The following is a 13,026-nucleotide window of genomic DNA, read 5'->3' as shown; positions in this document are numbered from 1 at the left end:
GCAATAGTAACTTTCAAAGAGAATTGGATATATACTTGAAAAGGAAAAATTTGCAGGGCTATGGGGAAAGAGCAAGGGAGTGGGACTAATTGGATAGCTCTTTCAAAGAGCCAGCACAGGCACGGTGGGCTGAATGGCCTCCTTCTGTGCTGTAAGATTCTATGACTGTATGAAGTAAAACTAACAACGACCATGACATGCATTTATATAGCGCCTTTAAAGTAATAAAAGGTCCCAAGGCACTTCACAGGAACAATTATCAAATAAAATTTGACACCGAACCACATAAGGAGATGTTAGGACAGGTGACCAAAAGCTTGGTCAAAGAGGTAGGTTTTAAGGAGCGTCTTAAAGGAGGAGAGAGAGGTAGAGAGGCGGAGAGGTTTAGGGAGGGAATTCCAGAGCTTAGGGCCTAGGCAACTGAAAGCATGGCCGCCAATGGCGGAGCAATTAAAATTGGGAATGCGCAAGAGGCCAGAATTGGAGGAGCGCAGAGATCTCGGAGGGCTGCAAGGCTGGAGGAGGTTACAGAGATAGGGAGGGGCGAGGCCATGGAGGGATTTGAAAACAAGGATGAGAATTTTGGATGAGGTCAAGTTTACAGAGGGTGGAAGATGGGAGGCCGCCCAAGAGGGTATTGGTATCGTCAAGTCTAGAGGTAACAAAGGCACGGATGAGGGTTTCAGCAGCAGATGAGCTGAGGCAGGGACAGAGACGGTCGATGTTACGGAGGTGGAAGTAGGCGGCCTTGGTGACAGAGCACATATGTGGTCGGAGGTTCATCTCGGTCAAATAGGACGTCAAGATTGCGAACGGTCTGGTTCAGCCTCAGAAGGTGGCCAGGGAGAAGGTTGGAATCGGTAGCTAGGGAACGGAGTTTCTGGTGGGGACCAAAGACAATGGCTTTGGTCTTCCCAATATTTAGTTGGAGGAAATTTTTACTCATCCAGTACTGGATGTCAGACAAGCAATGTGACAAATCAGATGCAGTGGAGGGGTTGAGGGAAGTGGTGGTGAGGTAGAGCTGGGTGTCGTCAGCGTACATGTGGAACCTGATGTCGTGTTTTCAGATGAATTCGCCTAGGGGCAGCATGCAGATGAGAAATAGGAGGGAGCCAAGGATAGATCCTTGGGGCAGTCCAGAGGTAACGGTGCAGGAGCAGGAAGAGAAGCCATTGCAGGTGATTCTCTGGCTACGACTGGATAGATAAGAATGGAACCAGGCCAGCGCAGTCCCACCCAGCTGGACGATGGAGGAGAGGCGTTGGAGGAGGATGGTGTGGTCAACCATGTCAAAGGCTGCAGACAGGTCGAGAAGGATGAGGAGGGAGAGTTTACCACGGTCACAGTCACATAGGATGTCATTTCTGACTTTGATAAGGGCTGTTTCAGTGCTGTGGCGGGGCAGAAACCTGATTGGAGGGATTCAAACATGGAGTTGCAGGGAAGATGGGCACGGATTTGGGAGGCGACCACATGTTCAAGGAATTTGGAGAGGAACGGGAGGTTGGAGATGGGGGAGGTAGTTTGCAAGGACAGAGGGGTCAAGGGTGGGTTTTTTGAGGATGGGTGATGACAGCAGATTTGAAGGGGAGGAGGACAGTACCTCAAGAGAGGGAGCGGTTAACAATATCAGTTAACATGGGGGCCAGGAAGGGAATAGGAGGGAGTCCAAAGTTAAAGTTGGAGGTCCCATTGTGGGATAAAGTTGACGTTGATAGGGGGAGTCAGCTTGGAGCATCGACAAACTGATGTCCAGGTTTGGAGACGGGTGTGGAAGACGAGTGAGTCCAGAAACTATTTGAAGGGTAGATTATCGGATGAAGGACCGCTGGAGGTATTTCCATGGGAACAAAGAGCCCGGAGGTAGGCAGGGTCGATCGTGGGGCAGAAAAACGGTGGCAAAGTTGGAGGTCACTATAAGATCCAGAAGCAGCGGAGAAATAGACTACGGGAGAGTGAATCTGTGGCCAGGAACCACACTGTAGAAAAATAAAGCTGAAAAACCAGTAGGACCAGTAGGGCAGTCATAAGCTCAGCGGGTAACAGCAGTGGTGGGGGATGGTCTATAGGCGAGTCAAAGTTACCTTTAAACTTAAGCAACTGAATAGCAGATCAGAGCCCCGGCAGGTGAGTCTAACAGTGTCGTGCAGTGGAATAGCGTAGTCTTGAGGGCAGAGAAATCCAGGAATCTGGAAGCCAAATTTGAGCAAAGATCCAGGGCTCACTGATGAAAGCAAAGACCAGGCATGGTCGGGGGATGGGCAGATAACTTTAAACTTGCAGCTTGAACTTGTAGCTCGGGCTAAAATGCATCCACTTTTAGTGCCAGGGGAACTTAAACAGTGGAAGAGAGGAGATTGGGGGAGAAAGAGCAAAGGATGGTAACGGATGGCTAAGGATAGAGATGTACCTAGGAGCTCCCCAGGGACACCACATTTTAGTAAGAATGTAAGCTATTGAATGCTGTGCGGTTTTCCATGGCCCATAGTTCATGATAAACCCACACCTCGGATCCGTCTGCCATTAAGAATTTTCAGATGGTTGTCCCATAATTATTTTCCCAAATTCTCTTCTCTTCCTTTCTCTGCTCAAGTCAGCTTGGTTCATTTGACCGCACTCTGAATCCGAATTTGAGCCACACTCCATGACTTGAGCGCTTCATCCAGGCCGACACCGTATAGTATCTAGGGAGTGCCGCTTTGTCGCAAATGTCGCCTTTCTGATGGAAAGTTGAACCGGAATCGTGTCTGCTGTTTTGGTTATTCAGGTGGACATTAAAGGTCCCACGGCACGACTTGAAGAAGAGCAACGCGCTCTTCTGGTGTCCTGGCCGACATTTCCTCTGCCGAACATCAAGCAAGCAATTACGCTTAGGCAGCAAAGGTTCGTCGCGACGACCGACCGTGACTGCGCTGTAAAAAAAAAAGACTTGCATTTATAAAGTGCCTTTCAAGACTGCAGAACGTCCCATAAGAACATAAGAAATAGGAGCAGGAGTAGGCCAATACGGCCCCTCGAGGCTGCTCCGTCATTCAATAAGACCATGGCTGATCTTCGACCTCAACTCCACTTTCCTGCCCAATCCCCATATCCCTTGATTCCCTTAATCAGTCTTGAATATACTCAATGTCCCAAAGTGCTTTACAGCCAATGAAGTACTTTTGAAGTGTAGTCACTGTTGTAATGTAGGAAACGCGGCAGCCAATTTGCGCACAGCAAGATCCCACAAACAGCAATGAGATAAATGACTAAATAATCTGTTTTAGTGATGTTGGTTGAAGGATAAATATTGGCCAAGACACTAGGAAGAACTCCACTCCTCTGTTTCAAAATAGTGCCATGGGATCTTTTACGTCCACCTGAGAGGGCAAACGAGGCCTCAGTTTAACGTCTCCTCCGAAAGACGGCACTACCGACAGTGCAGCACTCCCTCAGTAATGCACTTGGAGTGTCAGCCTATTTTGTGCTCAACTCTCTGGAGTGGGACTTGAACCCACGACCTTCTGGCACAGTGCGACCGCTGAGGTAAAGCTGACACCTGTATGGCTTTGTTCCAGGCGTCGGTTAGTTCCTCTGGATCAATGCTGATCTGAACTCTCCAGGTTAAGTGAGGACCACCGTAGCTTCCTCCAATTCGGAGCAGATCGGTGCCCCATTCCTGACCTCGATCCCAATCTTCAGTGCCTGGGTTACGGGAGCTTTGACTCAGCGACGGACAACGTGACCAAAGAGTGCCCGGCAGCGATGATTGATGATGGTTTCAATGCTTTCAAGTCTGATTCTCGTTTTTGCATCCGTGTTGCAGGTCAAAGTCAAACTGCCTAATTTCCACACCGCCTGAGGAAGGGGAAAGCCCCCGAAAGCTTGTGGGATTAAAAATAAAATTGTTGGACTATAACTTGGTGTTGTAAAATTGTTTACAATTGCCTAATTCCCAGCAGTGGCTGCTGACAGCATGTATGGAATGCTTCCAGTTTCTTCTTGTATTGCTTGAATAACATCCAAGTTTCAGATCAGGTCAGAGGCTGGGCATTCTGTGGCGAGTGATTCACCTCCTGAGTCCCCAAAGCCTTTCCACCATCTACAAGGCACAAGTCAGGAGCGTGATGTAATTCTCTCCACTTGCCTGGATGAGTGCAGCTCCAACAACACTCAAGAAGCTCGACACCATCCAGGACAAAGCAGCCCGCTTGATTGGCACCCCATCCACCACCCTAAACATTCACTCCCTTCACCACCGGCGCACAGTGGCTGCAGCATCTACAGGATGCACTGCAGCAAATCGCTAAGGCTTCTGCGCCAGAACCTCCCAAACCCGCAACCTCTACCACCTAGAAGGACAAGGGCAGCAGGCACATGGGAGGAGCCGAGCCGAGCGGAGGGAGCGTCCGATAAAAGGCGGGATTTCAGAGCGCTGAGAACAGCTGAGAGGAGCCGAGCCGAGCGGAGGGAGCGTCCGATAAAAGGCGGGATTTCAGAGCGCTGAGAACAGCTGAGAGGAGCCGAGCCGAGCGGAGGGAGCGTCCGATAAAAGGCGGGATTTCAGAGCGCTGAGAGGAGCCGAGCCGAGTGGAGGGAGCGTCCGATAAAAGGCGGGATTTCAGAGCGCTGAGAACAGCTGAGAGGAGCCGAGCCGAGCGGAGGGAGCGTCCGATAAAAGGCGGGATTTCAGAGCGCTGAGAGGAGCCGAGCCGAGCGGAGGGCGCGTCCGATAAAAGGCGGGATTTCAGAGCGCTGAGAGGAGCCGAGCCGAGCGGAGGGAGCGTCCGATTAAAGGCGGGATTTCAGAGCGCTGAGAACAGCTGAGAGGAGCCGAGCCGAGCGGAGGGAGCGTCCGATAAAAGGCGGAATTTCAGAGCGCTGAGAGGAGCCGAGCCGAGCGGAGGGAGCGTCCGATAAAAGGCGGGATTTCAGAGCGCTGAGAACAGCTGAGAGGAGCCGAGCCGAGCGGAGGGAGCGTCCGATAAAAGGCGGGATTTCAGAGCGCTGAGAACAGCTGAGAGGAGCCGAGCCGAGCGGAGGGAGCGTCCGATAAAAGGCGGGATTTCAGAGCGCTGAGAACAGCTGAGAGGAGCCGAGCCGAGCGGAGGGAGCGTCCGATAAAAGGCGGAATTTCAGAGCGCTGAGAGGAGCCGAGCCGAGCGGAGGGAGCGTCCGATAAAAGGCGGGATTTCAGAGCGCTGAGAACAGCTGAGAGGAGCCGAGCCGAGCGGAGGGAGCGTCCGATAAAAGGCGGGATTTCAGAGCGCTGAGAACAGCTGAGAGGAGCCGAGCCGAGCGGAGGGAGCATCCGATAAAAGGCGGGATTTCAGAGCGCTGAGAACAGCTGAGAGGAGCCGAGCCGAGCGGAGGGAGCGTCCGATAAAAGGCGGGATTTCAGAGCGCTGAGAGGAGCCGAGCCGAGCGGAGGGAGCGTCCGATAAAAGGCGGGATTTCAGAGCGCTGAGAACAGCTGAGAGGAGCCGAGCCGAGCGGAGGGAGCGTCCGATAAAAGGCGGGATTTCAGAGCGCTGAGAACAGCTGAGAGGAGCCGAGCCGAGCAGAGGGAGCGTCCGATAAAAGGCAGGATTTCAGAGCGCTGAGAGGAGCCGAGCCGAGCGGAGGGAGCGTCCGATAAAAGGCGGGATTTCAGAGCGCTGAGAGGAGCCGAGCCGAGCGGAGGGAGCGTCCGATAAAAGGCGGGATTTCAGAGCGCTGAGAGGAGCCGAGCCGAGCAGAGGGAGCGTCCGATAAAAGGCGGGATTTCAGAGCGCTGAGAACAGCTGAGAGGAGCCGAGCGGAGGGAGCGTCCCATAAAAGGCGGGATTTCAGAGCGCTGAGAACAGCTGAGAGGAGCCGAGCCGAGCGGAGGGAGTGTCCGATAAAAGGTGGGATTTCAGAGCGCTGAGAGGAGCCGAGCCGAGCGGAGGGAGCGTCCGATAAAAGGCGGGATTTCAGAGCGCTGAGAACAGCTGAGAGGAGCCGAGCCGAGCGGAGGGAGCGTCCGATAAAAGGCGGGATTTCAGAGCGCTGAGAACAGCTGAGAGGAGCCGAGCCGAGCGGAGGGAGCGTCCGATAAAAGGCGGGATTTCAGAGCGCTGAGAACAGCTGAGAGGAGCCGAGCGGAGCTGCGACCGAGTTCGAAGTGACGTCAGGAATCAGATCGGGACGCGACACAGGGGAGGCACCTGATTGGTGAGTAGGTTCAGGTGAGTATTTCTCCTTATCTACAGTAACTGAAGTAAAAGGAAAGGGAAGGTCTGCAGGTCTTATAGGAAGTAGCGTTTATTTTTTAGTGAATCAAGGTCCCTAGTGTAGTTAACATTCTCTAAATTGAGAACAATTTAAAGGAGTAAACTCCTTAAAGGGAGTGGTAAGTAGTTTTTCTTTCCTTTTTTTTTCTCTTGACATTGTAGTTGTTCTTAAGCTAATTTAAGGGTTAAGTCATGGCAGGAGATCCCAGCGCCGTGTCATGTTCCTCTTGTGGGATGTGGGAATTCAGGGCTCCTTCCTGTATCCCTGATTCCTTCACCTGCGGGAAGTGTGTCCAGCTGCAGCTACTGTTTGACCGCTTGACGGCTCTGGAGCTGCGGATGGACTCACTTTGGAGCATCCGCGATGCTGAGAAAGTCGTGGATAGCACGTTCAGTGAGTTGGTCACACCGCAGATAAAAATTACTGAGGGAGATAGTGAATGGGTGACCAACAGACAGAGGAAGAGTAGGAAGGCAGTGCAGGGGTCCCCTGCGGTCATCTCCCTCCAAAACAGGTATACCGTTTTGGATACTGTTGGCGGAGATGGCTCACCAGGGGAAGGTGGCAGTGGCCAGGTTCATGGCACCGTGGCTGGCTCTGCTGCACAGGAGGGCAGGAAAAAGAGTGGCAGAGCTATAGTGATAGGGGACTCGATTGTAAGGGGAATAGACAGGCGTTTCTGCGGACGCAACCGAGACTCCAGGATGGTATGTTGCCTCCCTGGTGCAAGGGTCAAGGATGTCTCGGAGCGGCTGCAGGACATTCTGGAGGGGGAGGGTGAACAGCCAGTTGTCGTGGTGCATATAGGCACCAACGATATAGGTAAAAAACAGGATGAGGTCCTACAAGCTGAATTTAGGGAGTTAGGAGTTAAACTAAAGAGTAGGACCTCAAAGGTAGTAATCTCAGGATTGCTACCAGTGCCACGGGCTCGTCAGAGTAGGAATGACAGGATAGCTAAGATGAATACGTGGCTTGAGAGATGGTGCAAGAGGGAGGGATTCAAATTCCTGGGCCATTGGAACCGGTTCTGGGGGAGGTGGGACCAGTACAAATTGGACGGTCTGCATCTGGGCAGGACTGGAACCAATGTCCTAGGGGGAGTGTTTGCTAGTGCTGTTGGGGAGGGTTTAAACTAATGTGGCAGGGGGATGGGAACCGATGCAGGAAGTCAGTGGGAAATAAAGTGGTGACAGAAACAAAAGGCAGTAAGGGAGAGTGTACAGAACATGACCGGACAGATGGTCTGAGAAAGCAGGGCAAAGACCAAGGGAAGACTAGATTAAACTGCATTTATTTCAATGCAAGAAGTCTGATGGGCAAGGCAGATGAACTCAGGGCATGGATGGGTACATGGGACTGGGATGTTATAGCTATTACTGAAACATGGCTAAGGGAGGGGCAGGACTGGCAGCTCAATGTTCCAGGGTACAGATGCTATAGGAAAGATAGAGCAGGAGGTAAGAGAGGAGGGGGAGTTGCGTTCTTGATTAGGGAGAACATCACGGCAGTAGTGAGAGGGGATATATCCGAGGGTTCGCCCACTGAGTCCATATGGGTAGAACTGAAAAATAAGAAGGGAGAGATCACTTTGATAGGATTGTACTACAGACCCCCAAATAGTCAACGGGAAATTGAGGAGCAAATATGTAAGGAGATTACAGACAGCTGCAAGAAAAATAGGGTGGTAATAGTAGGGGACTTTAACTTTCCCAACATTGACTGGGACAGCCATAGCATTAGGGGCTTGGATGGAGAGAAATTTGTTGAGTGTATTCAGGAGGAATTTCTCATTCAGTATGTGGATGGCCCGACTAGAGAGGGGGCAAAACTTGACCTCCTCTTGGGAAATAAGGAAGGGCAGGTGACAGAAGTGTTAGTGAGGGATCACTTTGGGACCAGTGATCATAATTCCATTAGTTTTAAGATAGCTATGGAGAAGGATAGGTCTGGCCCAAAAGTTAAAATTCTAAATTGGGGAAAGGCCAATTTTGATGGTATTAGACAGGAACTTTCAGAAGTTGATTGGGAGAGTCTGTTGGCAGGCAAAGGGACGTCTGGTAAGTGGGAGGCTTTCAAAAGTGTGTTAACCAGGGTTCAGTGTAAGCACATTCCTTATAAAGTGAAGGGCAAGGCTGGTAGAAGTAGGGAACCTTGGATGACTCGGGAGATTGAGGCACTAGTCAAAAATAAGAAGGAGGCATATGACATGCATAGGCAGCTGGGATCAAGTGGATCCCTTGAAGAGTATAGAGATTGCCGGAGTAGAGTTAAGAGAGAAATCAGGAGGGCAAAAAGGGGATATGAGATTGCTTTGGCAGATCAGGCAAAGGTGAATCCAAAGAGCTTCTACAAATACATAAAGGGCAAAAGGGTAACTAGGGAGAGAGTAGGGCCTCTTAAGGATCAACAAGGTCATCTATGTGCGGAACCACAAGAGATGGGTGAGATCCTGAATGAATATTTCACATCGGTATTTACGGTTGAGAAAGGCATGGATGTTAGGGAACTTGGGGAAATAAATAGTGATGTCTTGAGGAGTGTACATATTACAGAGAGGGAGGTGCTGGAAGTCTTAACGCGCATCAAGGTAGATAAATCTCCGGGACCTGATGAAATGTATCCCAGGACGTTATGGGAGGTTAGGGAGGAAATTGCGGGTCCCCTAGCAGAGATATTTGAATCATCCACCGCTACAGGTGAGGTGCCTGAAGATTGGAGGGTAGCAAATGTTGTGCCTTTGTTTAAGAAGGGCGGCAGGGAAAAGCCTGGGAACTACAGACCGGTGAGCCTGACATCTGTAGTGGGTAAGTTGTTAGAGGGTATTCTGAGGGACAGAATCTACAGGCATTTGGAGAGGCAGGGACTAATTAGGAACAGTCAGCATGGTTTTGTGAGAGGAAAATCATGTCTCACGAATTTGATTGAGTTTTTTGAAGGGGTAACCAAGAAGATAGATGAGGGCTGTGCAGTAGACGTGGTCTACATGGACTTCAGCAAAGCATTTGACAAGGTACCGCATGGTAGGTTGTTACATAAGGTTAAATCTCATGGGATCCAAGGTGAGGTAGCCAATTGGATACAAAATTGGCTTGACGACAGAAGACAGAGGGTGGTTGTCGAGGGTTGTTTTTCAAACTGGATGCCTGTGTCCAGCGGTGTGCCTCAGGGATCGGTGCTGGGTCCGCTGTTATTTGTTATTTATATTAATGATTTGGATGAGAATTTAGGAGGCATGGTTAGTAAGTTTGCAGATGACACCAAGATTGGTGGCATTGTGGACAGTGAAGAAGGTTATCTAGGATTGCAACGGGATCTTGATAAATTGGGCCAGTGGGCCGATGAATGGCAGATGGAGTTTAATTTAGATAAATGTGAGGTGATGCATTTTGGTAGATCGAATCGGGCCAGGACCTACTCCGTTAATGGTAGGGCATTGGGGAGAGTTATAGAACAAAGAGATCTAGGAGTACAGATTCATAGCTCCTTGAAAGTGGAGTCACAGGTGGATAGGGTGGTGAAGAAGGCATTCAGCATGCTTGGTTTCATTGGTCAGAACATTGAATGCAGGAGTTGGGATGTCTTGTTGAAGTTGTACAGGGCATTGGTGAGGCCACACTTGGAGTACTGTGTACAGTTCTGGTCACCCTATTATAGAAAGGATATTATTAAACTAGAAAGAGTGCAGAAAAGATTTACTAGGATGCTACCGGGACTTGATGGTTTGACTTACAGGGAGAGGTTAGACAGACTGGGACTTTATTCCCTGGAGAGTAGGAGGTTAAGGGGTGATCTTATAGAAGTCTATAAAATAATGAGGGGCATAGATAAGGTCGATAGTCAAAGTCTTTTCCCAAAGGTAGGGGAGTCTATAACGAGGGGGCACAGATTTAAGGTGAGAGGGGAGAGATACAAAAGGATCCAGAGGGGCAATTTTTTCACTCAAAGGGTGGTGAGTGTCTGGAACGAGCTGCCAGAGGCAGTAGTAGAGGCGGGTACAATTTTGTCTTTTAAAAAGCATTTGGACAGTTACATGGGGAAGATGGGTATCGAGGGATATGGGCCAAGTGCAGGCAATTGGGACTAGCTTAGTGGTATAAACTGGGCGACATGGACATGTTGGGCCGAAGGGCCTGTTTCCATGTTGTAACTTCTATGATTCTATGATTCTATGATTCTAACACCACCTGCACGTTCCCCTCCAAGTCACACACCATCCCGACTTGGAAATATATCGCTGTTCCTTCATCGTCGCTGGGTCAAAATCCTGGAACTCCCTACCTAACAGCACTGTGGGAGAACCTTCACCACACGGACTGCAGCGGTTCAAGAAGGCGGCTCACCACCACCTTCTCAAGGGCAATTAGGGATGGGCAATAAATGCTGGCCTTGCCAGCGACGCCCACATCCCATGAATGAATTTTTTAAAAATCCATGCAATGGTATTGGAGGGAGGCAGGTCTGATAGACCAACACCATCAGAAGCAGAGTAACTGGAAATTTGTTCATTTGCTGCTTGTGGGGTTTTATGGTGCACAGTATGACTGCTGCATACAAACATATGAAAATGACGTGCCGGAAAAGACCACCTGGTCCATCAAGCCTGCCCTGCACTGTAGACACTTCCTGCCCACCTCCTCCCTCCCACCCAACCCCCACGCAACCATGTAATCTCCTGGGAGAGGCAAAAAACAATAAGGCGAAAAAAACCGTCTGGAAAATTCCTCTCCGACCACCTCCCCCTCCTCCCAGGCGATTGAAATCAGTCCAGGAGATCACATGACCAGATAATCCGTTTTAGTGATGCTTCCTACATTGCACGTCCGTGCATACATTAACTGTTCATCCAGTTACCTTCTATATGATGTGATCTCTGCCCCAGTCAAGAGGACATGCGGACAGTCAGCGCCCTCTGACCAGACGGCAGCACATTCCAGAGGCTCGCCACACACGGGGATAAGAAGAGCCTCCTAACGGCTACTCTATTCCTACTCTCGCGTAGTTTAAATTCGTGTCCCCTGGTCCTGCCCAATCTGTCAAACTGGAATAATCTATCAGTAGGCACACAATCCAGCCCTCTCATTATTTTATACACCTGGTTGTCCACATTTGTCCTGCGTAACAGTTCCTGCACTTCCAAGTATTTAAATGGCTGTGAAACGCTTTCAGATCTTTCTGAGAGATGTGATAAGGTGCTACATAAATATAAACTTTTCTTTTCTTTTTGAAGAAGATGTCTCGTATTAGGGTATGGTTCACTTGCACTGGAAGATCTCCAATGCCTTGAACAAGTGACTGCTCTTCGTGGTTCAGTCTACGTCATGACTATCCCACCACAATGGGCGTCTTAGTTGAGTCTTGTATCTAATGTCTCTCTGCCTGAACACTGTTCAATTCCTTTGATTGCCTTGATAACGGGCAGTTGGAAAGATTATCTGTAATCACCAGGCATTGTTCTCTGTCTATATATGCGATAAATTTCAAGGAATCCCACACACACCTGACGAAGGAGAAAGCCTCCGAAAGCTTGTGATTTTCAAATAAAACTGTTGCACTATAACCTGGTGTTGTAAGATTCCTTACATTTGTCCACCCCAGTCCATCACCGGCATCTCCACATCTTAGTTGATCATGGTCTAGAAGGATACGCTGATAGGATTAAATGAAGTAGGGTGGGAGGAGGCTCGTGTGGAGCATAAACGCTGGCATAGAACAGATGGGCTGAATAGCCTGTTTCTGTGCTGTATGTTCTATGTAATCTGTGTAATGGTTTCAGCTGACTTCCACACACATGCATTTCCAGCGGAGGTCACTGCTTAGCAATCAGGAGCTGGAACTCTGACTAATTTAGTTCCTTTGATGTCCAGTGTCAGCGTCATGCCCTCTTGGGTTAGGAATGCCAAGGTCAGATACAGTGCTAAGTTCTCTCTAGTCTGCCCCAGGTTCAGGAGGGTGGCCTCCTACCGTGTGACATTTCCCATTTCCACATCAGCTGCTCCGACTGAGAATTCTGAGATAGTGACAATGTGTGTCGCATTTGTGGGGCATTATTTGGCTGTAGACTCACCTCCTATAAGAACCGTGTTCAGAATGTGGCTGATGAGACGGCACTGCTTCATTTCGGTCGGGAATGTAGGAACAGGAATAGGCCATTCAGCCCCTCGGGCCTGTTACTATAGGAACAGGAGTAGGCCCACTCAGCCCCTCGGGCCTGTTACTATAGGAAAAGGAGTAGGCCATTCAGCCTCTTGGGCCTGTTCCCCAGTTCAATCATTCTATTAGATCATGGCTGATCTGTACTTTAGCTCCATTAACCCGCCCTTGTTCCATATCCCTTGATACCCTTAAAGAAATCTGTCGATCTCGGTTTTGAAAGTTTCAATTGACCCCCAGCCTCCACTTTCGGCGGAGAGAGTTCCAAATTTCCGCTACCCTTTGTGTGAAGAAATGCTTCTTGTTATCGCTCCTGAATGGCCTCGCTCTAATTTTAAGATTGTGTCCCCTTGTTCTGGATTCCCCCTACAGAAGAAATAGTTTCTCTGTATCTACCCTATCGAATCTTTTTATTATTATAAACAGTTGGGATTTTTCAGCCAGCAGACTTTCATCACACCGCTCTGGGCTGGATCAACTATACTATCTTTGTAACATTATCATTACTCTGTGTACATTAAACTTGTAGATTGTCAATAGTTATGTCCCTAAATCTCACCTGCAGTGCAGGACACATTTACGTAAATTAGGTCTTAGGCCCTTCCAAGTAGGAGATGGGCCAAATGTTTTGCTTGC

Source organism: Heptranchias perlo, chromosome 13 (genome assembly GCF_035084215.1).
Source record: "Heptranchias perlo isolate sHepPer1 chromosome 13, sHepPer1.hap1, whole genome shotgun sequence".
Taxonomy (NCBI): Eukaryota; Metazoa; Chordata; class Chondrichthyes; order Hexanchiformes; family Hexanchidae; genus Heptranchias; species Heptranchias perlo.
This window is presented reverse-complemented; position numbering follows the sequence as displayed.